The sequence below is a fragment of the Hermetia illucens genome, chromosome 3 (genome assembly GCF_905115235.1).
Source record: "Hermetia illucens chromosome 3, iHerIll2.2.curated.20191125, whole genome shotgun sequence".
Classification (NCBI taxonomy): domain Eukaryota; kingdom Metazoa; phylum Arthropoda; class Insecta; order Diptera; family Stratiomyidae; genus Hermetia; species Hermetia illucens.
The window spans coordinates 84,535,145-84,562,835 of NC_051851.1; the positions used below are offsets into that span (position 1 = coordinate 84,535,145).

Genomic DNA, 27,691 nt, shown 5'->3' on the forward strand with positions numbered 1-27,691 from the left:
GATGTAGCCGCCGGGGCCACCTTACAACAAAGGTACGATGGCAAGTGTGAACCTCTCTGTTTTTACTCAAAAAAATTCAATCCAGCCGAGAGAATCTATAGTGCATACGATCGCGAACTTTTAGCTATATACCGGGCAGTGAAGCATTTTAAACATATGTTGGAGGCGCGCGTATTTACGGTATTTACGGACCATAAACCGCTCGTATACGCTTTTCAACGGAAATCGGAGAGCGCGACACCACGGCAAGCGCGGCACCTCGATTACATCAGTCAATTCACCACGGATATACAACACTTGAGCGGCGAAGACAACGTCGTTGCAGACGCATTATCGCGGATCGAGACCGTCACCTCGCACATAGATTACGCGATGCTTGCCGATGCTCAGAAGCGGGACGCCGAGTTGCTAAAAATGTTAAAAGGAGATACGAACCTGAAGCTGGGGCAACTGGAAGTACCAGGCACCGGCGTCAAGGTGTACTGCGATACCTCAACAGGTCGACCTAGGCCCTACGTCACGCCCAAGTTTCGCAGGTCTGCCTTTTCAACGGTGCACGGGCTCGCACACCCTGGAGTGCGTAACACCGTTAAACTCGTCACGCAACGCTTCGTATGGCCTAACATCAAAGCCGACTGCAAAGCTTGGACGCAGGCCTGCCAACCATGTCAGCAGTCAAAGGTCAGTCGACACGTACATACGACACCAGCTGAGTTTGCCATGCCATCATCACGCTTCGAGCACGTGCATATTGATATTGTCGTGTTACCTTATTCTGAGGGTAACCGATATTGTCTGACGTGCGTCGACCGTTTCTCACACTGGCCCGAGGCTTTTCCGATGCCCAACATGGAGGCCGAGACTGTTGCCCGTTTTTTCTACGAGGGTTGGATTTGCCGTTTTGGCAGTCCGGCACGCCTGACCACGGACCAAGGACGCCAGTTTGAATCGGACCTGTTCAAAGCGCTCAATCGTGTGACCGGGACGAAACACACCCACACGACGGCTTACCACCCACAGGCGAACGGAATAGTCGAGAGACTTCATCGGCAGCTGAAAGCAGCGATACGTTGCCACGCAAACGACTCATGGACCAGAGTACTACCAACGGTACTTTTGGGCATCCGCGCGGCCTGGCGCGAAGATCTACTGGCAACATCGGCCGAGCTCGTTTACGGCACAACGCTCCGACTACCTGGAGAATTTTTATCTGCCACGACTGATGCAACGACTGACCAGACCACTTTCGTTACGGAGCTTCGTCGGCATTTTGATAAGTTACGACCGGCACCAACGGTACGTCATGGCTATAGGACACCTTTTATCTTCAAAGACCTGAAAACCGCAACACACGTTTTCGTACGCCACGACGCGGTCAAGTCCGCCTTAAAAATTCCGTACGACGGCCCTTATACTGTCGTCGGTCGTACGGATAAAAATTTCGTCGTAAAAATACGAGGCCGAGACGTAACAGTCTCCATTGATAGATTGAAGCCGGCCTATATTTTTGCCGATGGTAGCGGCGATCAAGGTTTCGCACTAAACCTGCCAGCAACAGTACAACCCGCCGTGGAGCAACCACAAGCACCTCCGCCAGCCATCGATGAAACACCACCACAGGGTCAAGATCAACAGCGCAACCCAGTTAATGATGACCTACCGAATGAACCACGTCGGTCTGGTCGACGAGTTCGTTTTGTAGATCGTTATCAAGCTGGTTATTCATAATATAGTAGATCATTTCTGTATAATATGTACACAGTTTCACACTACAACACTGGCAAGGGGGTACTGTAGCGTCCACGCCACAAAAGTATACAACAAATAAAATGTATCAAAACTACATTAAACATAAAATACGAACACTGTACACACAATTCCATTTGTACATTTACATTACATTTTTCTCCAAACACATGCATCAGCATCCATGAATAACGGATACGTACAATACACATGAAATTGAACTGTATAAAGGGACTTAGAAATGTTAAAATGAGTTCAGTTTTCCTACTACACCGAGATCGAGCACATCAATTCGTCGAGCGCGCCAAGTTCCGAATTTGATATCTCGCTATTATTCTCACACCGTGTAAAATCCCAATCCTATTTTCATTTTTATAATAAAGTTAAACTCGTGTGCTTATAGTCCTAATATAAGTTCCATTGAGTAGTTCTTATAGCATAAAAGTGTAGAGTTTTACTTATTTACCGTACCACACCTCCCAAATAAGCTACCAATTGAGCGGAAGAATTCTGCATACCGAGTAATGTTGCATTCTCAGAGAACCCGGGCACTGGCGGAGATTTATCACGAACGGCGGTGAGCGGAGAGGCTACTTCACAGACGGGAAAAGGAACTGACCTCGAAAAGTACAGGGAGCAACCGCACTAGGCGCGAAATTTTTACCAACAATGCTCATGCTGCTGAGGCAGGTTCTATTTCAGCTTAGGAAAGCTGTTCCGCTCAAAACAACAATCATAGGGTCATGGCTCTTACTGTACAAGACAATGATCTTGCCAGTCCTCATGTATTCCTCGGAGACTTGGATTCTTAGCAAGAAAAATTGCTAACTCTTGGCCGCGTCCGAAAGAAGAATCCTCCGAAGAATTTTTGGCCCCCTATATGAGAATGAACGATTCCGTAACCTACATAATAACAGAATCTATGAGCGATACCATGACCGTCAGGTTGTGGATAAAATCCAGTTCAATGGGTCGCGACGGGCGAGTCACTTAATCCGTAAACCCGAAACTTTTTGTCTTGAAAGCAACGGATTTTGTCGTGGTTGCTGTTGTTGGTTGTGATTTGGGACTCTAGATAGGAAAAATTATCGACGGTTCCAAAATTGTATCTTCCAATCTTGATCGCTTCAATTTGGCAAGTGTCATTGGATGCTGTTATTTCCTTAGTTTTCGGTGGTGAAGTTACCATCACGTAGTTCGTCTTACCTTCTGCTCAAGGTCTCGTGTCACCTGCTCGGTTAGGATGGTAGAAAAGGTTTGGTTTGTTCTGTCCGCAGACCACTAGTTAGCTGGATTTGTAATCCGCGAGAAGCCAGCATGGCGCTTCTCTCTTTTTCGAGTGTCATGCATGATAGGGCATCCCCTAGGGAGTATTGACGTAGATCGTTATTGGCATTGAATGGCCTCTAAAGTGATGTGCTGATTTTATTTGGCCCCGCACATTGGTCAGGGTCAACCTAATTATCACGGGCTAAAATACCGATGGCTCGATATGCTAAAGTTATTTCCGAGTTTGACGGATTTATTCGAAATATCATCCCATCGGTAGGAAAGTTCAGGAATTAAAGGATCATTTGATTAGCACATTTGCTGTGTTGGTAGAAGTGAAATTGGAAAAACTTTTGACTGGTCACGAACTCGACGATCGACGACCTTCTCAATTCCTGCAAACATTGGCTAGGACAACTGCGAGAGACATTTGAAAGATTTTGTGCGCGGCGGAGATTCCGAACTTTCACGGCTAGCCAAGATGCTGGATAGTATGCGAAGCGTGCGATCTGGTGCCCCGTCCACCCTCCGTAGAAAGTGTTGGCCTTTAGAAGTTTGTTTTATTATGTCGTCATGCGAATGTTTTAATTTTCAAACCTATAGTGTTAAAGAGAAAGGAGGGCGTATGCAAGAGGAAGACGAAGTGCCCCTTCCCTGTTAAACAATTTTGACAGCCATCCCTCCTCCGAATTGGGGCTATTTTCGTTCCCAAGCGCCAATGTTTAATTTGAACCTCCCAGTCGAAACGCGGAGGATCAAGGGAGCAACAAGAGATTTTCTCTCTCAAAGCCCTAAAAATCGTGCCAGTCATCTCCCTTGAAAAGTATTGGCGCTTCAAATAGGGGGTATTTCGATATTATCATGATAAAGTTTAATTTATCAGTGCTATCCCCGACTGACAGAAGATAAAGAGGGACTGGAACAAGAAAGGTTCTGGCGCCCTGAAAAAGAGGACTAATATTAATAAGCTTATTGGTGAGGCAATCATCGGCGCGATATTCTAGGGAGGTTGATGATATCAAAATATTCCTTACTTGCAGCGCCTTAACTTTCTAAAAAGTAAATGCTGCGATTTTTCAACCGCAAAGAGTTTTCATTTGATTTAAAGATGGGAGCCTACCGCTTCCCCCTCTTCAGAAATAGTGCTGAAATTCTGAAAATTACGGACATCATCTTGACTGGCTCGAGACGACCAAGAGGGAATATTTGAGGGATCGATTCGTTTTCCATACATGCTTTCGATTTCAACTTAAGCAATTACGTCCTTGGTGGCTTAACGTCAGCACCTGCCACGTATAATTAATCGCATGATTTTCTTAAGATACGGATTAATTTTGATGCCACAACGAGAACTCCGCTGAGATAAGCAACAGTGATACCAGTCTATACTGAAGACGTGGCTCAGAATTCACACTAGTGGATGCAATACCTACCTGAATCTTTACCGAATTACCCGAATTGAAACACAACTCCTCGTTTGAGGTCTGAAGGTCTAGGTCTCTTTGTCCGTACTGTTGAATTATTGGTGTTTCCTACTAAATAGTTTTATCTTTGGAAGCTTGTTCTGTTTTTCAGCCATTGGTGCGAAAGAAGTCAGTCTATCCTAATAAGCATTCTTCTGGTTCCTTCCAGTTCTCGCTTCGTTTCAGTATGGCTTCATATCTTCTACCAAGCAGGTGCAAGGGGATCCGAGAATCAGAAGCCAATTCGAAAACTGAAATCAGTTCTCACATCAACTTTTCCAATGCTCTGTGCACCAAGTCCTTTGTTTCCCCGTAGATCTAATCAAATTAGTCAATGAGCTGATCTCACTTTAATTCTCTGAATAAACAAATCCAAGGACTGCAAATTGAGTAATGTATTCAGAGCTGCGCCGGATGTCGTGCTCATGGCACAGGTAATATCCATACACACAGTTATTTACAGTGTGGCTTGTTCACTTTAGACTCTTTAGTTTGACCTTAACCCACCACACTACTGCGATGCATAAGCAAACATCGGCCTAATGATAGGAACATTTATCCACATTGCTACGTGAGGCCTATTTCCCCATGTCGAGGCAAAGGTCCGCCTACAAACCCAAAAGCTGTGAGAATTCGTTTCATCTTTACCTACACAGGTTTGTTCCAAAGAAGCTTCTGGTTAGAATAGCTCCAAAGTATTTCACTTCTTCGGAGAGTTGATGGGTTGAACGTCTCATCTCTGGAAGGTAAAAACCATTCAGTTTCCTCTTTTTTCTAAATAATACCACAGGGGTTTTATTTGGATTTACTGAAATTCCATGCCTGAGGCACCAACTGTCAATCAAATCAGCGGGGCGGGGGATCTCGAGCACCAACTAGTGCAGCCAGGTCATCAGCATAAGCTTCACCGTGAATTGGGAGATTTTGCAATTTGGATACTAGTGAGTAGACCATCATACTCCACGAGCTTCTCCATCGCATACTCGCCTTGTAGATCTTTATCTTTGAAATCAAAGAGTGAATAGCAGACTCATAGTCGCTTAGCAAGTTGGTTAGCGCCAACATCACACTTAACCACAGTCTCCAGACATTTAATCGAAAATGATGCTAAGCTGATTTGCCTGAAGTTCTTTAGATTTAAATAGTCGTCTTTCCCAGGTTTAGGTATGAAGACTACCTTCACCTTCTGCCAAGAGGAAGGCATGTAGCCCAGAGTCAAACATCCTCGACAAATATTTCCTATAATTTGCTCTAATAGCTTTTTACGCTTCTTTAGCATCACTGCCATCCATGCCAGGTGCTTTGAAGTGTTTTCATTGGTGATAATCGCTCTCGCAGTGTCCCAATTCTCTTTGCAACACCTTTGTGTTGAAATGTTTGGAGAAACCACCAATTTCCTTCCTCACACTTATGACACCTCTTCCTAGAGAGGCTGAATAGGCTCAATTTTGGAGCTTGTGAAAATACCATTCGGTTTTCTAAGAGGGTCCAACTTGGCTGACTCATTCTTACTAAAGACCCTGCATAGCCTGGAAGTCTCCTTTTCATCTTCGAGTTCATCACAGTAGGCTCTATTTAGCATTGTTAGAATCAATCTGGTTGATTTCTTGAGTTTTTGCAGTTCTTGGTTCGACCATGAAACCGTTTTATCGCGTTAGCCTCGGAAAGTTGGGCAGGCCTCTTGAAAGTACTCTAAAAGTGAATAATTCGGAGTTTCAAACTTATTTTTAATGCCACTTTGTTGCCAGGACGTTTGCCTAGGATTCTGTCTTTGTATTACAGACTGTTCGCCTGCAATAGTCAGACTAAATTCTAAGTAACCGTGATCTGAGAGTGCGACTCCATCTAACACTCGCCAGTCTCTAATCAACTTTAATAACTTTGAAGTGTAGATTGTCAGGTCAATTATATCACTTATTATAACCAGCTGAAATCATAAAACCAAACACCTTCTCTCCTCTAGGATTGCGTTTGCTACTGCACAACGAAAATTGTGAACGATCGCATCACAACCTATTAAGAGTTGATTCTGCATACACTACCAGATTCTTTAATTCTTGCGTCGGCGGAGGACACAAGGAATCATAGGGAAAGTGTACAGAGGTAACTACTTTGTTTTTCCTCTTACCGCTAACTTGGCATTGTAAGTTGACCACAGCAAAGGAAAAGAATTGTCTTAGCATAGTTGCTCTTACATTATTGACATCAGGACGCACGCCTCCGGTCTCGAGGATCTCTCATAGGGAAATTCCACTTTGCTTGGATCAGAAATATGTAAATAGACAGGCTTGTCCTGTTGCAGGTTAATTGCATCATTATTAACGGCGCAATAACCGGTATCTGGTCTAGGCCTGCCTTAGTAGGGGACCCCACTCATCCCGGTTTTGCGCCAATTCGATATTCCTAAAGGTTGCCTGGCCTCCTGACCTGTGCCACCGCCCCATGTCAGGCAGTGTCGGGCTAGTCTTCTTTTTCTATTATAGATGTTGCCCTTATAGACTTTCAGGGCTGGATCATCCTCATCCATACGAATTAGGTCGCGGTATGGCTCATAGATTTGATCGTTATGGAGGCTGCTGAATGGGCCATCCTCTAGTAGGGCACCAAGCATTCTTCGGAGGATTCTTCTCTCGAACACAGCCAAGAGTTCACAATTTGTTTTACTAAGATCTCCGAAGAATACATGACGCGATGACTGTCTTGACAAGTTTCGAGTGAAATAGTTTTTGTCAGTTTAAATAGTCCCTGTTGGATGCCAACAACTAGGCGCGGATTTCATCATCACAGTTGTTATCGGTTGTGACTTTCGACCTTAGATAGTTGAAATTTTCAACGGTACCAAAGTAGCCGCCTATCTTTATGGTTCCTGTTTGACGTGGGCGATTCAATGTTGTTCGTTCTTTGGTTTTTGGCACTGACGTTGCCATTATGTACTTCGTCTTGCCCTCATTAATGTACAGCTCGAGATCTCGCGTCGCTTGCTTGATTTGGATGAAGGTAGGCTGTACATCTCGGATTGTTCTTCCCATAATGCCAATATCGTCAGTTCAGGCCAGTATTTAATATCTGCATCGCAGATTACTTCTTTCAAGGCCAGGTTAAAGAAAACGCATGATATTGCATCCGCTTGTCATAGACCGTTATTGATGTCGAATGGTCTTGAGAGTGATCCTGCTGCTTTTATCTGGCCTCGCACATTGGTCAGGGTCAGCCTGACAGGTCGGGACACTGAATTCTTCCATGGCCGTGTATAGTTTACCCTAGCTAGGCTATCATAGGCGGTCTTAAAATCGATGAAAAAATGATGCAACTGATGGCCATATTTCAAGCGATTATCCATCGTTTGCCGCACAGAGAAAATCTGATCTGTTGCTGATTTGCCCGGAGTGAAGCTTCTTTGGTATGGGTCAATAATGTTCTGGGCATATGGAGCTATCAGGTCTAGCAAGATATTGTTGAATATCTTATAGATGGTGTAATTGGTCGCCTCCATATTTAACCAATTTGGACGTAATTTCATTGGGTTTTGGCGGCACCTCCAACTCACCGATATTATGGTGTTTCAGTAATTCATCAAAGTACTCAATCCATCTCTCTAATATGCCCATTCTGTCAGAAATCAGATTACGGTTGCGGTTGCTCCCTGCACTTCTCCAGTTCACGGAGTTGTTGGTTCCCAAGGCTTCCTGTTTCTGTCTGTAAAGTCGCTTCTCCATTCAACGGGGTTCGTATGATAGGCCCGCGCGCGTGCTTGCGTGCCTTGAGAGAACAGCATTGCCCAATATGCACCATTCTTCCGTTCCGGTGCTAGCTTGAATTCGTCGTCGAACTAGCCGTTCCGACTTTTTTTGCAGCTGGAGCCAAGTATGCTTGTGATCATCTACTGGAGCAATTATTTAATAATAATCGTGGCCGCAAAAATCCATATTGGAACAGGCCTTGTGTAACACACACAGCACTTCATTTAAGATCGTAAATGGGCACTGCAGTACACTGTAGGAGGCAATGTGGTCAGTATTGTGCTCGCCCAAGATTATTACCCTGATTTGACTCAGGTACTTCACAGCTAGGTCGATTGGTACTGACATCTAGTCATGATAACAAATCCCTGTGCCATAAGTGAGATTTGAACCGCGTTTCGTTACGACAGCCCAGCATTCTAACCACTTGAACCATCCGGAAAAGCAGCAATTATTAATGCAACAATATATAACTTTCGGGATTATGTGTTCAATTTGATATTAGGCTCGAATATAGATTGTTTCACAGTGGCATATTTAACTACATACTTGCAACCAAATGTCATCACATAGATAGAGATGATACACGGGAACAAGTACGGGCGAAGGTGTGCAGAATGACTCTGAGCATCTTGTTAGGCCCCTTACCTGTCCGACGTTTACTGTCAGTTAGTTATCAAGCACCATGCGACCAGAACATCTAATATAAACTGAAACCCTGAATAACTCTACCATATAAAATGTTATGGACAAGATAGCTTGAAAATAATTAATGGTTCACAAATATTGGACATTTCAGATACAACAATTTTAGTGATGAAAAATCCGAAGTAATGACTACTTGACTAATAAACTGTGAATTTTTCATTATTTATTGTTTTCCTGTTATCTTGTCCATAAAATTTTGTATAGTCGAGCTGATCAAGGGATTTGAAGGTCCTTCTTCAAAAACGAAAAAAAATCATTTAGTTTAGATTACAATGCAAGGATAAATCAGCCAAATCGGAGGTGGTCCTATAGTTATGAAACGCATTACACTACATATGTATATACTTGCACCAGTTTTTTAAAGTTTGTTCGAACCTCGTGGCGACCCGTTTCGAAGGTATGAGAGGAACGGGCCGAGTGTAATTTGCATATATTAAATGAAGTGAGTAATTGGTTAATTCGTGCCTTTGAGCCCACCAAGTTTAGCCAGTACTATCCAAGGATTGCATCGACCACATTGGGCGCCAATATTGAATATTTTAATTTGTTTAGTGTGTTATTAAAATAAGCGTTGAATTCTTACAAACCAAATAAAGCATGGATGAACTATTTCAGTTAATAGCGCTACTTATTCCTCCCCCCCCCCCCTCGATTTCCAATCTAAATCAACATTTTCAACATTCCTAGTAATTTTCTAAAACTTTAATAAACTATTACCTTTTCAAACCAACGCTTATCTAATGTCATATCATCATACAAACCTCACAACATAAGGGTGCCAAAAATTATTCCATGCGAATGAATAAATCAGAATTTCACCCGGTCTCAAGGTAACATAACCTTAATTGCCTTCTGTATACCTTCGTTACTCATGAAAAGAGTTAATTATATTTCGCTCCAATTTTCGAGCCGAGCGGGTAGCAGAGTTTACCGAAATACAACTGAACGAACCATGTCATGCTTGTCGACATATGGATATGTAAAAGGAATATAGGATGATATCCTTGAAACATGAAAAACTTCTGCCGTGAGCAGAAGACTACTATATGAAGAACAACGGGACAATGGCAGGAATAGAACTTGTGTAGCGTTAGGGGTTGCCGAAGTAGCCAGGGAATCTACAGGTGAGAAAGAAGGGATTCCTGGACAAAACCAGGGATGGGAAGTTGAAGTTTCAGTAACAATTCAGAGGAATATTGATGTGTTTAAGGTTTGAATAGTAGTGGTCTCACATAATTCTTCAGAAGAATAAGCTTACAGCTGGGATGTTTGTGGAGCTCTGAAATGCTTTCAATACACTTGGAATACCGATTTTGGGCTCTTTCGTCATTGTCAATGAATAACAAAAACTTTATTTTTAATAAAAAATTAGCGCGGATGGTAAGCCTTCTTACTCGTCCTTATTGTGTCCATGTGGAGACCGGTGAGTATTGTGGCGAAACTATTACTGAGTTTATTCTCAGCTCAAAATGTTTCTGCGTGCCCACCGTCATAGAGCAAACTTTACACAACCGCAAGTAACCCTCAACATAAATGTCGACATGCAACATACATAAGAACAACTATTTATACATGAATATTTTAAAACGTTACGTTATGTCTACTGCACCCACCTGGGAAAAGGAAGAACTCTATGTTTCTTCACTGAATAGATGAGCCTGGAAGTTTGGACAAGTGATGAAACTCCATCTTGCAAACAAGAAATTTTTCTATCGATCAAGTCCGTTTAACCTCTTTGACTGCGTCTAGCGTTTTCCACTTCACGCGGTTAAGATAATTTGAAAATTGTTTTGAAAAATATTTAGTGGCTATTCCCGGTACTTTCCAACTGGTTAAATATCTGTTCCGTTCTATAAGGAGATGGGAACCATGAAGAGCAACAACTGTTGTATCTTTATTATGACAGGTATGAAATGGTTCCTATCAAACTTTTCAACGAAATCTTGGGCAAAAGGCATCGCTTTATCGTTGCTCATGATGGGCGTCAATTATTCAAACTGACAGATCTGTTAAACGCAACAAAATTACTTTATTACTCTTTTGTTCATAATATGGGGTAGAAAGTTCTAAAAGTTTCTTTTGCATGAAAAATCTGGAAAATATTATTCTCAATAATGAAAGCGTCGTATCCCAACCATGGTACTGACGGCCTTTCAATAACAACTCACAAATGCGGTAGCGGACGATCTGCTGATCTATATGGAATATTGGAAAGAAGATGAATTATTTTTAAAAAATTGTAAATTTAGTCAAGCTAAGGAGACCTCTTCAGGATATAAACGCTAACACTCATCAAATTTTTAAAAAGTACGTAGATTGGTCGAGTTGAGTCAGTTAGTGGAAAAGACCCGAGATAGCTTAACAACTGGAGAGAATGAAAGGATGATATGCAGTTAATAATTTTCAAACCCAATAAGGTGGTTTTATGGGATCCGCAATTATTTATCCAAGCAAGTAATTCTAACCCGCCAGTTTGCGTTGGAGGCAGTTGCACTAAGAAAGTTTCACGATTAAGAGTACGCTGCGGCACTTTTCGAAGCAGTCGAATTTCTCTGCGGATGTCGACGTAATAATGTGGGCCCATTTCAGATCCCTTCATGACCCTGTTTGAATAGTATGCATTGAACTAATACTAACAGACGAACGTTGATCAGTACGTTATCAACCCTGAATACAGTGGAACAGAAGTGCCTTCCATACGGAAGACGAAAGCGGACGAAACCCTTGTTGAACTAGGTTCGGAGGCAACCAAGAAAAATACGTTCTCTGAGCCGATGGAGCACCGATTGGGAGAGACGGGTTTGGTTTTTAGCTTGGAGCCAATGTGCCCCCAGAAATCCGAGACTTTAAATGTCTTATAGAATAGACTAAATTGGAAGGGGTTATCAAACCCAAATGCCCAGGGCAACCAATACTTGGGTAGACATGATGGCATTTTTCGAGGACAAAATCCGTTGCGGTGAGAGTTGCCTCACCATATGCGAGCGAATTTTTAACAGCGGCAAATCGGAATTGGTTGTTCAAGTTGGCTTTAGAGCAAGTTTTCATAGAGACGGGAACGCGTCTGCGATAGTCTGCTAAGACTGGGAGTGTCAGAAAAGTAGCTGCGGGTATTTAGGCAGATGATGTTCCGTGAAATCATTATATAGTCAAATTCAACGATGAAGTACCCTAAATTTAGGCTCGAGTCGAAAATGAGCTTTTCTGAAAAAATCCAATAGGGACTGATAAGGCAGCAGGAACAGCTGCCTTCAATCAGCAGCAATATTGGGCGTCCTAAGTTCGCAGGTGACGTCTCCTTATAAGGGGAATGCAATCTGTTCGGGTCTATAATTTGGAGGATTATTAGTGCTCTGACCCCGCTTGTGCAAGTAGAGAGAGAGAGACTGGAATCCCTGCGGTTGGCGATTAGTGACTGAAATGGTAACGGCTGGCTCCCATTCTGAATCAACGGCAAATTTCTGCAAAATGAATCACGAGGCAGATAGACTACGTGGCTCATTGTGGGAAGGGGGGATGACGTTGATCATAATTTTTTATGAAAGTTGTGATGAGGATAGTCAGCAACCTATGCAAAGAAAGGTAAACTCTGGCCAGACAAAATTGTTGGAAAGATACTGAAGATCGCTCTGCATTTAGTAAGGTAGATTGAACTCGACCAGAAGGGAGGTCGGATTGAAGGAGGTTCTGTTGACTAATAACTTTCTTTTCACCTCTCTTCTCCCGTTGATGAAAACAGTTCGCCGACTTAAATGCCTTCTAAGGCTGGAGAGTAGGAAGGCCAGTTTCTAATTCTTTGATGATAAGTTGGTTTTTAATTTATGAATCGACAATTTACCAATATGGAAGTCCACCGCTTAGTACATACAGGCATTCCCCCACCCCACCAAACCGGATTACTTCATTTTTTACATCATACCATAACTTAATTACGAACAAGAAGTATTAAATAGGTTGATCGGCGCAAATTCAACCAATGTACCAGAGATTTGTCGAGCGATTCCGGCAATACGCGCACTCTAGTGTGCAGCGGGTTGCAGACCAGGATTACTTTATCATTCACAGCGACGCAGTCTCAGCTATCATCAAAAGCGTATTCGACTTGACGTCAACACGGAAACTCGCGGAAGCACAGTTCTTCATCGTCCAGCTTAAGCGTGTAGAGTTCTAGGAAATGGATCCTCTGCATAGACACCCCATTCCATTCCCAGGCTGTACGCATTTCCAGCGACTTCGGGAATTCAAATTCAAATCAACGATGAGATAGCATCTCGGCTGCATGCCGATATGTCCCTACTGCAACAACAATCACTTCTGTGCAGGAGCGGACGTTCGGAAAATTCACTTTCGCATTATTGGTTTGAGTGACCGTAGAGACTCAACATGGTATATTCGTCTGGAACTTCGGGTGACTCATTAAGATGGGAAATTGCTAACACAGTACAGAGGGAAGTTTGCCATCCGCAATAAGACACCCGTAGTTGAAATTCTGGACATACCAAACCGGAAACTTTCGGTCGTATACAGTCGGTTACGTCGGCGTGGCGAAAGTCACTCTAGACGCATCCAAAATGAAACGTACGCGGGGAGCCAGCAGAGTTCTTCCACTTTTCGGTGACTGAAACAAAATAATTTTGGGGTGAACTTTGGGGGTTACCCACCCAGAATGCTTAGCATGCTAAGGTTATTAAGCCAAAAACAACCGGGTTAATTATCTTCATCTATCTGCTGTAATCCCGCCGCTCTTGATGCGTGATTCTATTCCTATTTTTCACCAGCCTCGTAGCCGAGCGCGCGTTTTCGGCCGATAGCAAACTTTCGGAAGAACCTAAGAAATCTGCAGGAAACCCATGCTAGAATTAGTGATCTGAATCATGGTCTGCTGTCCGAATTTCGGCGATGTGTAAAGCTGGTACCGTAATCGAATCCCTCAGAAAAAAATAAAATAAGCACTAACATGTGCATTCGGAATATTGTGGCTGAAGATCGAACTGGAAACTTCCTGCTATATACCGAAATTCCGAATGCGTCATCCAAATTTTACTGTGAAATAGATAAATCGGTCTTGTTGTCGTTGCAGCACAACATTGATGCTAAATCGACTTGCTATGTGCTTATTTTTACAGCAAGAGGCAGCTGAGTCGCTTGCATGCGGCTGTTTGTAAGGCAAATTGTGAGTTGACAACGCTTAACCTGGACAATCAATCTGTTAATCCTCTCAGTGGGTGAAATCAGACCACAAACGTACCGATAAATGAAAGTTGAAGCTAATGTATGTAAATTTTCTCTGACAGGCATTTATGGATTTGATTTGAGGTCCACCAAAACCTTGCATACAAGCATGGGCTTTCCCGTTTACCGATATAAACCGGAGGCAGTACTCGATATTTCTGCATTCGGCATCTGTTGGAACCGGCAAGTTCTAACTGATCGTCAAATAGCGAACAACCAACTTGATGTGCTCTTAGTTGACCAGACGGGTCACTCCGCGAATATTATTAATATTTCTTTTTCTATAACAGCAACATGCGGCTTCTTTATGGACGGAGTGTTTATCAAAAACCAAATAATATACACCTTTATTACGTGGCAATATAAAAGGTATTTAAGATAAAGTTAGCTTAAACGTAGATAGCCATATTTATAAACTCCGCCGAAAATGGCCGCAAGCCTGTTAGAGAAAACAGGAGGGGCTAGTCACTTAAACCTGATTGTCCGTGTAACACCCGCGTCAATATCTGCGCTCTACCAAAAATTCTATGACACGATGTGAAAAAAGCTCCGACATAGAACGCGAACACGGTAAAAATGACCATAAACCTCACTATTTTGGTTGCCCCTGCACTCAATATCATGGTTTCCATGACGTCATTGAAAAAGTCGAAGAATTTGATGACGAACTGACTACAAGACTATTTCCTAAAATTAAATTAAGTAAGATGATGAATCCACTTGCTCGCCGTAAATTAAATGGTGGCGACTTCGTGAGAAACTTTAACCAAGAACTATTTTCGCGGTTGCCGACCATAATGAACGTCAAAGAAAAGTGGAAGCAGGGTAAAAACATGATCAAGTGGTCTATGCGACCCTCTAGGTCACCAAACTTAGTAGGCCATTCATCTCTCCGGTAAGTTTCTCGTCGATAAAACACTGTCTTTCTATTAAGCCCGAGCCCGAAAATTTGAGCACATTTTAACTGTATAATACATGGTATCAGGAATGCTTCCTGGCCAGTGAAAGAGGCAGTTACTAATCATATTAAGATAGAAACTTTTGAGATTTTTTTTTAACAATTTTTAGACAAAAATAAAAGAGTTACCCGACAATATTTCACTGAAAATCGTAACTCCAACTTTTTTATGAAACAAAAAGCTTTTAATTTTACATCACTTACTTATTTTATGAGAATATGTACCTCAACTTCAAAAATAAAAAAAATAAAAAATGTTGCAGGGGACATTTCAATTTTACCATTTTTTCAGGAAAAGCACCCTTAAAACTATGATATCATCACAAATTCGGGTTTTTATGCTTAGTAATTTTGCAAAGAATTATACCTCCAAATTTCATATTGATCAATTTATTATTTTTTGAGCCAGAATTCCCACAAATTTGAAAAACATAATTTTGAGAAAAACGCTTTTGAAAAAAATTTGTTTTAAAAATTCCTATTTTGTATATGAAGATATTTATCGCGCTTAATTACGAACGAAATACCGTTATAACAAATGCAAATGCATTGGTACAAAGCACTGACGTCAGGTATTTATAAACACATTATTTACATAACCCTACAAGATTTCGTAAGGGCATACTACCTCCTGGGCGGTGGACCCTGAGCCTGTCCCCGATAATCGCTCGGTTTGACACCCACAAAGTCTTAAGGACCATGAATTTCGCTTGGAAATCTCTTTCGGGTTTTCTGGGGTAGCTAAACTAACTGTCTATGCAGTAAAAGAAAAGCCGATTCTGAAAAGCTCCTAATGTTGTTCCCTCCTTAAGTGCTTGCTAAAACTGAAGGTGTAGTCATTATCAAAGCTTGCTTTGGTAAATAAGTGGGAAAAGTGACACTGTTTCACTGTCAACTTAATTCTTTTTGTACACAAAATCCGATAACATGGGACGAACTACGTAATAAAAATCTAGACTGGAGGGATGCTTCTCAACCACATTTTGAGAAGGGGAAAGCCATCAAAGTTCTCTGCGCTCCGATATTAGGAATGGTTCTCATAAAAACTTAAAGAATCAAGAGAGGACGCGACCAGAAATTGCAATTGAACAGAAATCGCATAACAAAAGAATGAAAAGAATACAGTACCTAAATGTCTTAAGCAGATATGCATTCACTTAGGTGTCACATTAAACCAACGGCCCATGAAATGTTGCAGTTTGCTGCTCACTCACTGAAATGGAGACATTGCCAAAAATTCTTCCATTTCTTTCTCCATTTCAAGTTCTTTGACTTTAAATATTTCTCCTCCAGCTCCACTCAGCTGTGTCCCTAATATCCATACCAGTGTGTACACAATCTGCCCAGACTTAAGTTCCTCCATGTTATTTCTAGCCCAATACCAACTGACGGCCATTCATCTTATTATTTCAACAAAGTCGGTTTCCATTCTGACACCCACCGCCCCACCATCCCCTCCCCCAGAACAATATGAACAGAATAGACGGTATGCAATTTGCGGTCATAATGCACGTCTAATTTTCATAAAGTATAATACCCTCGTATTTTTTAAAAGCTTTGAAAAACTGCCAGGACCATAAAGGTAATTCGTGCGGATCCGACGTGATCGAAAAGGCAAAACATAGCTGTACCACTGTTAGCTGAGATTTTACAATTTACCGTCACCCTATGGCATGGAGCAACGGTTGCGTCCACGTACGAAATTTGTATGTGGAATGGCAACCGATAGAAGGAATTTGAAGCAAATGTACATTCGATGCTTGCTGGGCTAACAACGACTGGTGGAAAGGCTCAAACTTGCATTTGTTTTCCAACTCGACGCATACAAATTTGCCAACATTCTATGGGCCAAGCCGATCCTGAAAAAAAGTTATAGTCGTCAATACATTCTTGGGCACGACTCCAATGTCGTCGTTGGGAACAAATAAATTTTCAATGGATTTCAGATTTTACAATGACGGGCTTGAAAATCGGTAGGACGTGTGCATCGAAAATCTGAACTTATCCTTTTTCATTTCTCATGTTTGCTCTCGAGTAAAGGCAGAATTCCTATTGTCGCCCATATACCATTCGCTTCAATTAATATTTTATTCTGGTTGAAATATTTTTGTATTGAGCAGTGAGGGAGCATAGGAATAGCAAGCACAATTTGCAGCGCAGACTTCGACAGCACCTGGGAATGAAATGAGAATTAACCAAAACTCGAAAAGACCATTTTACCCCCTTTTTAGAGCAGAAAAATTTATCTATCTATTTTCAATATATCTACGAGAGTTCCTTCAGAAAACATTCGTTTCCTTCCTTGAGAACCAAACCTCTCCGCGAAACAACTGCTCTTGTACGATTATATTTTCGTCATTAAGACAATCAACGACGGCAAGTAAAGTGGGAGCTCCCTGGATTTCCACATTGAAACTCTCTGCTCCGTCAAAAACAATTTCAGCAGACTGAACAGTAGAGTAAGGGGGTGACTTTATGCTTCCCTGATTTGCTCTCTGATGAATTTATTTTCAACGAGCGCACAGTGTTTATTCGATTTAGCACCCAAACCACTGGATAGAGCTGATTCCATGGAATACTTAGGAAATGAAAGCCAACGATTGGAGTAATTTTTTTGGTACACTTCGCAGCTAAAAAGAGGAGTTGGGCGAATTTCCTGCTAGCAGATGTAGAAAAAGTCATATATCATATATATCCCTGATCCATTTTAAATATGTATCTAAGTAAATCATACTGGCTCAGTCAGATCTTATCTGTCACTTCGTGATCAAGAATTAGTGGCATTAATACGATACAAATTCACAACAACAGTTTAACAATTTATTCGTCTTCTCTAACCAAACCTTGTTGAAGCCATTGAAGAAGATATTGGCCATATAAGCTTGGACCGAAGGACTATACAAAGTAAGGCAAAGGCGAACCTTGCCAAGTTTTACTACCATGGTGACCAGCGAAAACCATGTGCTTTGCGACTCCTCGATGATTTCCAAAAGGAGCAGTCAATCGATTTCGGCATAGTGGAGATTCTCGGTGGCGAGAAGAACTAAAAACTGATTCTCCTTATTCGAATTATTACCACCGACATTGGTGGCATACGCCATAAGATTTATAAGCCCTAAGCCAGAAGAGTGCAGCACTGTCAATGACAGAAGCGAGGCTTACTATCAATTGAGCCTACCAAAGGTTCAAAACAAATGCAAATTTTGAGAAAATGACTGGATAAGGAGAACTGACATCGTTTCCTCTCCTCGTGGGTGAGGCTTTTCGGAAAGTCGAGTCGACCAACCGTTTAATGGTATCTGCAGTACCATTCCACTGCTCGGGTTGAGTTGGTCAAAATCTCCACGCAAAGAAAACCATTTGTAAAGTCAAGAACGTTGGGGTGCTATCGAAAACCAGGCCCCAGGACGCTATGCCGGTGAGACAAAATGAAACTATCGTGAGTGATATCCTAGTGGCGAATAGTCATAATTTAGTTCGCCATATTGAACTCTTTAGTCAAGTTCGCAAAAGTTGTTAAAGCTATTCATGTCGTTATGCCCCTAATTTACTAGGTATATCAAAATGTTCGGGGAATGGAAATGAAAAAGCGGATTTATAGTTGTGAAAATTATTTTATTTATTCTTCTGTGTGTCTTAGCTTTTATACGCTTGTTCAAACAATTCTCTAATTCAAGAATCCCATCCCTGTAACGGTTTTCTGGAAGATCTGCAAAGTACCCGTTTATATTTACTTATATGTATTTTTTTAAGGTGTGGAAGAAACCAGAAGTCTAAAAGAGCCAAATCTGTCGAATAGGGTAGATGCTACAACAATCTAACTTTGATTTCGTTATTTTAGCTACGGTTTTATGAGTTTTGTGAGTTCATCTGCAAACCAGTCCTTTCTAATGAATTTTCATGTCCAGCTAGTCCAAAAGGTAACAGTAACAATCTTGACTGATTGTTTTACCAGTTTGGAGATACTCCACTAATAACTTCCTTTTGGCATCCCAAAACACTGACGCTAAACCTTTTTAGCTGATTTCTGCACACTAAATCGGTTCCGTGCCGAAAACTCGGCTGGACACCATTCTTTAGCATATTGTATCGATCTAGGAGCATGGTGGTAGATGCAGGTCTTATCTGTGGTGATAAATCGATGCACAAACTCGTTTTTAATTTTTCCTTAAACGCTCTTAATACCACTGACAAACTTTTGCTTCATTGTTAAAGAATACGGTATCCATTGGACGCATAACTTTCTGAAATGTCACTTAAGATAAGACTTGCACCCCTGGTAAGATGAATACGGCTTCCACAAATTCTTTCCGTGTCACTTAATGATTTTCGAAAACTATATCTTGTGTTTTGCTTATGTTTTCTGAATTGGATGCACTTTTTGGGCGTCCTGAACGTGATTCGCGCTCCATTCAGTAGTTTTTTTTATTCATTAACGAAGCCTTCAAAAAACACCAAAATTCACAAAACAAAGTTTCACACGCCACCAAAAATGTAGCTTTTAATATTTTTTAATAATCCTAGTTTGCGGACTGTAGTTAGATCTGCACATTAAAATGCCGCTTATTTGTTTTCTTTAAGATGATCGCAGCGCCCTCTAGCGTGGCAGCAGAAAAACACATTTTTTGGAGATGGGTGTATAAATTGCTCCGTATTTCAATAACTAACTATGCGATCGGGCTGGAAAAATCACTATGTACGCTCAAGATATTAATAAATCTATGGTGAAAAATTCGTATTTGTATCTTAATCTAATTCTTCATAAAAAAATTTCTAAAGAAAACCAAAAACGGCCTTCACACGGGATGACCCCCTTAATGAGAGATGGAATGTTGAAATATAATGTAAACCCTAGTTCCGATATCGACGGATAGTTAGCGTTCCGTGAACTTTTTGATATACCAGCCACCTGTGTGGTGTGGTGCACAGAGTGCATATTGCAGGTAGGAGGAGTGCTGTAGGTGTACGAGTGCTTGCATCTTGCACGTCAGGACCACCCTGACTTTTTCGCGTACTCGTATCACCGTCATAAACTTTTCTCCATGAAAAGAACAAAGTCAAGCTCAAGTATCCAGGGGCAAGTAGGCACAGAATAGGCTGCCTTCTTGAGAGTTTCTCCGAATAATTCAAACATTGCATCAGGAGAGAAAGGTAAATCGCTCCGATGGAATGTACAAGTACATAGACTCGTACAAGTTTTCAAAGTAGAGTTCCATTTAATAACAAACATAGAAATTGGATTGCCACCAGGGCAGAGGTGCCTCCAAAATGAACAAGTGGAAAACCACAAGGTCGGCACTTTAGGTATGGAAGGCTGTGTGTAGTTCCTATGTGAGTGTATTTGAGTGTACATTTTCCACAATTTCAGCTAGTTCGTAATGCTTAAGTATTTAGTATATCAGACTATTCCTGTCAGTGCGATACTGACAATCACTCTTAGATTGCAGTAAATCTGCAAAAAAGGAGACAACTTTGCTCGATTATAACTTTCTTAGTAATAGTATGATTTCAACCTAACTTGTTAGTATCATACTGTATTACAGCCTGATGGATAAACTTAAGGAGGGTTTCCGGTCAGTTTCTAAAAACTAACTTTATTTAAAAGATATTGATATAGCGGAAATTTTGAGGCCTAGAGACCATATAGCGAGAGCTTCGTGATTTTTTCGGTTGGGTCGTTTTTAAATGGGACCGTGAAAGAAATTTTCACTTTCCAGTCCCTCCCTCGCCATAGTGAATAGCTACTTGCCAGAACGGATATTCTGATACGACGCCGATGATGGAACCAAGGAGCACGTATTGGGGCTACTGCTCTGGAACATCATGTCAAATAATGCACTTAATCTTCCGGTTCTTGTGGTGGATTACTCCAACAAGATAACACTGATTGTGGTTGCAAAGCATCTCGAAATGTTGAGTTGTTGTCATGCGAAGCAATCAGTGCTGTTAAGGCTTGGTTAGCTAGCGCTGGATTAGTACTCGCAGAGGAAGAGATGGAAGCGGCTCTTATCACTAAGCGTCGGAAGAAAAATTATGCTTACATTAGAATTGGTAGTCATATGATAATCTCCAAGTAAGCTATTAAATACTTGGTAGTGTTGATATGTCTTTAGTGGAAAAACATGAGTTTCACTGGCATGTCTAAATCAGTGTCTTTCGGAGATTTCCACTTCCTTACAAAGAAAAAAAGATAAATGGGTAGACGGACGGACAGACAGACAGGTGGACAGTAAAGAGATTTTAGTCTTAAAAGGTACGGAAATTTGATCATAGAGTCTGTGTAACCATACTTGGTAATATTAAGACTCCCCCTCATGTCATATGCACAGTTACACGCCTTTTATAACAATCGATGGCACAGCTATCTCTTTGTTTGTATTTGTCAGTTGAAATCCGTGCGATGCAGAGTTTCCATATACGATTTATTCCACTGTGGGCCAAAATTATTTCCTTAAACAAGCTCCTCTTGACGCTTACAATACCTCTAAGAGCGGCCGAAATTTATATCCGGTGTCTTTCGACTGCAGTTAGCTCGTGACGACCCGTGTCCGTTAGTGGGTCGTAATGATCGTTGCTGCCAACTGACAGTCCTCTTGTTAGTAGGCAAAAGTGTTGAATCAAAATAGAGCGCTTTGTGATTGAGGCGAAACCATCGAAGTGATTGTAATTTTTGAGTATCTCAATTCGAAATTTCCTGCTGGAATTGATTAAGTTCGCAGAGAACGTTTTGAACATTCCATGACAGTCAAACGCTTGCAATGCCATTGCACCAATTCTACTTGGCTTGCCAGTGAAAACACTCTTAGTGAAGTGTGATGAAATTACTGTGGTCGTCACAAGTAGCACATAGCGTAGTGTCAAATCGTCGACAAGAAAATGTGAGGGTTCATAGTGAAATAGGAACATTTTATGAACTTTATATTTATGGTGTCTTCTATCCTAATAGATTTCGTTTGACTTTATAGTTCCGGTTAATCTTTGCTAAAAAGTAGCTAAAATGTTCACAAAATGAGCCGGAATATATTTGGAGCTAGTACCGACTACCGTTAATAACGCTTGAGAAGCTATTCTAAATACCCGGAAACTTGTGAACTGAGGTTCACATCCCCCTTTCTCTTCGGGCCAACCAACCTTGAAGGGGAATACATAGACGACAGAAAATCTGGTGGAGAACATCTTTGGCGTGAGGTGATAAATTAAACTCGCTGAAGTTCGGATGTTCATCTGAGATGCCGCGTACCAGGTCGGCATCGGTACAAATCGCTGTTGCCAATGATTTGACCCTAAACTGCAAACCTCCAAACATCTAATGTCAGTCAAGCGCATATCACCAAGAGAGCTAGTTCAATTAAGAACTGCAAGGGCTGGTCGGACACTTCTGTAATGAGCGGCAACTTATCAAGGTATGTAAATACTCGATCGCGCAAGTGCGCAGGGATGTCTTTGTCCGTCGACCGACTAAGCCTATAGCGTCGAAGGACGGAAAACCGTCAATAGTGGCCTCAAATTTGCGCGGCTTGAACTTACACGATAAATAGCCAACAAAATACAAATTTTGAGGTAACGACAATAAAACTGTTGACACCAACCAATCATGAAATCCATGCCAGCTGGTCAGCTAGGTTGTCTCAATCATGCGTAATCTCTCCAGCCGAACTCCGAAACCAAACAACATGTGATGGCTCCAATATCCATGAATTCTGAAACTCAGTCTTCCAAGCAATTACAACTATATAAAGTCGAAAATGGTGGTAAAGCAGGATAAATAGTGGAGGTTGGTTTCCCCGCGACGCATGAAGATGTTACGCCCCAAAGAAAGACTAATCCGCCTCCGCTGTACCGACATAAGGATACGAAGTTCATCTCCAACCAAATTATTTATGTATCCGTCCAAACATCTGGCCGTGATAGCATCGATACGCGGTAAAATTCCTAAAAAAGGTGCATGTCAAATGCCAAGCCCTTAATTACCAAGTATATAATAATTAAAATGTGCGAGGTAAACTTCAAAAAATCAATTTCCGCAAAGTCTGATTTTCTACAATAGGGATAACTATCTATTCGACAGGGAAGGTAGAGTGATCATCCACTAACGTTGTCATTTCCATATCTAATATGTCCCTCCACGAGAGCTTAACGACCAACACCATCCCTTATTCCACTACTTGCCCACCCTAAACGACAATCATTCCCACCGTTGCTGTAACTCATTAAGACAATAGACTCCCCGCCTTATTTTCACTAATGATGGAAATCACTTCTATGGCGCAATCTAACAAATCTCTTAAAGATCGTTTTTGAAAGAAAAGTGTTTGTTTTTAATTATCAGCATTTGAAATTTCAACCAAATTCAAACAGGCTGAAAAGCCTGCGCCATGTTGCGTGACGTCACAACCCGAGCCAAGAAACTTCAGTAGCCCGGCAACTGGCAGTTAATCATAAAAATATAAAATTGTCAATATTAATTTCCCGTGTGAAACGCTAAGGAGAATTATGAAATATTGTTTCATTCCTTGCTGCACAACTCCATGAAAACCCCGCAGAATGCTTTTTGGCTGTTCCAAAAGGAGATTTTTGGAAGAAGTGGATCGCCATCGTCCGACGGAATCCAGTTTCTTTGGAGTCAGGTTGAAATTGTGAGGAGCATTTCAATGTGAGTTAACATTTGTTAAACCTTAACTCCAATCTTAATTGATAATATACGATTGCCCTAGAATTTTGTGTCACTATTTTTCAAATCCAAATTAATTCACAAGAGAATAGATACCGCAGAATATTCAACCCACTCAAGGTTCGCATCCCGCTCAGTGCAAATCAATTGGTTTGCGGCCTATGAATCTTTCAGAAATATACGTTTTATTGCCGTTCAGGCAAAAATGTCAGATTTGCTATATAGCTGGTTACCATTACTGCCGGGAAAAGGAAACAAGTCGGGAAACCGGAAGCTAGACGCTTCAGGTATGAAAGGTTTTGTGTATTTCTTTCATAAAGAGATTTGGGTGTGCATTTGTCTCATTAGCATGTAGCACGTAAAATATGCATATATTATGTGAAAATAGCCACTTTCAAGTGATATTGACATTCATAGTCTTGAATTTGCAGAGGGGCGCAGATTTGACCTAGTATAACTTTGTTAGTAATAGCGCGATTTTCACCAAATTTGGCAGGATCATGATCTATACTGTAGCCTAAATTTTGTGATTCTAGGGTGAACTTAAGGGGGGTTTTCCTGTCAATTACTAAAAATTATAGTAATATACTATTATTAACTTCATTTGAAGAGGTATCGATATGGAGGGTATTTCGGAGCCTAGGCACCATATAGTGGCAGCCCCCTGATTTTTTTCAGAATTTTCGGTTGGGTAGTTCCTAAGAATGGGTTCATTAAAAAAATGACCACTTTCACTCCCCCACACTCCTCACCTTTTCAGCGAAATTCAAAACTAATACCGGTTTCGAAAAGTACTAATCGAGACCTTTAATTTGATACCCCACATGACTTTATTTGATGAAAAAAAAAATGTACACCCTCCTTTTGCATCTATGGGGATAGACAGACAGACAGACAGACATTGAATCGATTATAATAAGGTTTTGTTTTACACAAAACCTTAAAAAAGTGCAAATAGCAAAAACACGAATTCGCTCGGTGGCGATTATCTCCAGCAAGAGCAATCTAAAACGCAACTCGTGCTCCTTTAGATTTTATGAGCAACTTATTCAGTACAGACTCAAACTTGAGGGCTCAGAAAGTAGCCGTTTTATGTCCTCGCGTAATCTTGTAACACTATGCAAAGGAAAAGGGTTTGTGGCAACGTGCTTCGTACTATCCTCAGAAAATCAAAAATTAAATGCTGAGGTCAGGAAAAGAGATAAATAAAACATAGTTGGAGTTACCACACTATGCCAAATACTACCTGATCTTTCTTGCTAATAGTTCCCGCAGCAGGCTGAGTGAGAAAATGCATCCATCCATCCGTTAAAAAGAAAATGAATGAAGAATCCCTTCTATGACTGCATTTGGATTTGTGTAACTGTATTTTCTTTGTAATGAAGAGTAAGAAATACCTTCATACCCACATAGTGATTTTTTCTCAATATAACATTTGCCAAAATTTTAACTCAAAAAGTAATAAACCAATCATTAAGAAATTTGGAGGTTTGATTTTTAACAAAATTATGGAGTAGAAGAGTGAAGGAAGAGTGCAAACTCCTCAGAAAGCTTGGGAGGGAGACGTCCGGAGAACATTTCCAGAAACCGACAACTGAGGCGCGAAAGCGTTGTTGATGCGCTATGTCCCGCGGCGGGGTTTATGGTAACCATAATTAAGATGGATCTAAACTGGAGTAATATAAAAATAGTTTACTTATTTACTTAAGTGATTGTTACAAGTTTTCATATATTGGTTAGTGATTACATTTTATTAATAAAAATATAAATTTTCAATACTGAAGTTATAATTATGAAAGGGGCTCAATTTCGTTTTCCCTATTTTTTTTGGAACATCCTTTATTAAAAGAAATGGTAGGTTCTGGTAGGTTCTTCCAGTAGCTGAGTTCAGTAGTATTATTCAGTTTGGAGTATGATGTAGAGAGAGACCTGTAAGTTGGGTTATATGAATACACTCAAAGTTTTTCCTGCTTTTCGTGAATGGCGATTAAAATGGTTACAAAATTGTGGGCAAACATCCTGAAAATTTCGGAACATGACTGCTTCCCAACAGAAACAACGTCTCGAATAGACTGACCTGACATCAAACACCTTTGCTTATTGGAAACCTCATCGACAGGGTCGAGGGTCCCCAGAACGCTCGCTTTCTCCCACTGGAGCTAGGAGTGCAACGGTATAAGCTGGGCAGTCTGGCCTTAACCGAAGTAAGATGCTGAGACTCTGGAGAGTATTCCTCTTTGCAGCAATGTAGAGGTTTTCGCATCCTGGAAAGTCAAGTGACAGTAAACACGAATCCGGTGTCGAATTATTACTAAAAGCTACCCCAAGGCGCGCTTTCTTGACCTGGGAGTCAATTTTCAGGAAGGATAGTATCTACAAGATTCCGGACCAGATTGAAGATGGTTATAATTGTACGCTGCTATGCATCAATAGAGATTTCCAATATAGTGACCGACGCAGTATGAACGATTAAATTGGTGACTTTGTGACCAACAGTAAATTCAGGAGCGGGTGAATAACAACCATATCCCAGATTCATACACGAAAGAAACAACCTGGTATTAGGAGGTCTGGTGCAGAGTATGTCATAATGTTCTGCAGAGTATGGCATAATGTTCTATTCAGGATCTATTCAGTGCAAACTGCGAATGGCGAACGAGAGCAGGAAAATGCGGTCACGAATGCCGCGCATAAAATGATGATGTCTAACGGTAATTAAAGCAAATGCTTGCCCACGAAAGTGATTGTAGATTTATTTTTTTGACTTTTTCTAATACTTACCTTTTAACTAATGTCATAAGACATTTTTGGTTTAAAATCCATGATCGCAATAATAATGAATCTTGAAATGTCATGAATACAAGCGATCAAATTTTGCTTTAAAGAATCCTTCCACCCTTTTGTTCGTCACTGTCACTTATTTATTCTTATTGATATTATTTAGTATTATTAAATTTGTTCTTTTCTCTCTCTTTTCTCTCTACGAATTCCACAGTAGGTAATGGGTATTCAGCATAACTATGTACATAGATGAATTAAACCCGGCAAAGATAATAGGCTGTTTTTCGATCAGTAACAGCAGCCGGTCCAATTTTCCAAGTATTTAATCCCAAACGGGCGCCATTCCTTTCAATCTGATTCAGTTTCGTCGCATAAGCTCCGTCGTAAACCATTTTATTCACAGCTGTTGAATCATTTTGAGGTATGTGGGCATCGACGACATAACACTTCAACCCTCTTCGAGGACAAATTCCCCAACACAGACTAAGCGATGGTAATTTATAGGAAATTTGGCTTGAACAATGAAGGGCTCCAGTTCTTTAAATTTTTTATTAGCTACGGGAAGCATGATTACAAATAATATTGGCTCCTGGAAACTCCTTGCCACTCGCGGTTTTTTGTCTAATTTTCCAACGGCTATTTAAATTGTTCTCATAGAAACTAACCAAAAGAGGTAATTATGGAAGCAAATATATAAATGCTAACCAGCATTGAACCACTGGAAGAAGGGCATCTCTATACCCTTCAGTGAACCTGCCTCCCATTTCCCATTGAATACTTAGAATTGTTTTAATCGAATAAATAAAAATCGATCATGCAAACACGGCCAAATGCAAATTTATTTGATTTGAAAAAAATGTGGTACATTTTCATCGTAGCGTGTACAATGCTGGATTGAACATTTCTCGGTTCTCTTCTGGAGTTCGGGAAGGTGAATGTGAGTCGTTCCAAGGAGACGCTTGTTTCAAAGTAACTGATTTACTACATGAATAATTTCGATTATGCGGTTGTTGTTTCTATTCTTTCCACTTCGCTTCAAGATGTTTTTGTTCTCTGAACTGGAACCTTTCTCCCCCGAGTGGTTGATCCAATCGTTTTTCTCCTTGTCAAGTTGGTCCAGGTT

General features: G+C 41.0%; 1 protein-coding gene across 1 annotated transcript in view; it reads right to left on the minus strand.

Annotated features, from left to right (window-relative positions):
- The window catches only part of LOC119651824 (nucleolysin TIAR), a 392,109-nt gene that overhangs the window by 61,383 nt on the left and 303,035 nt on the right, over nucleotides 1–27,691 (minus strand). The window lies entirely within an intron of this gene.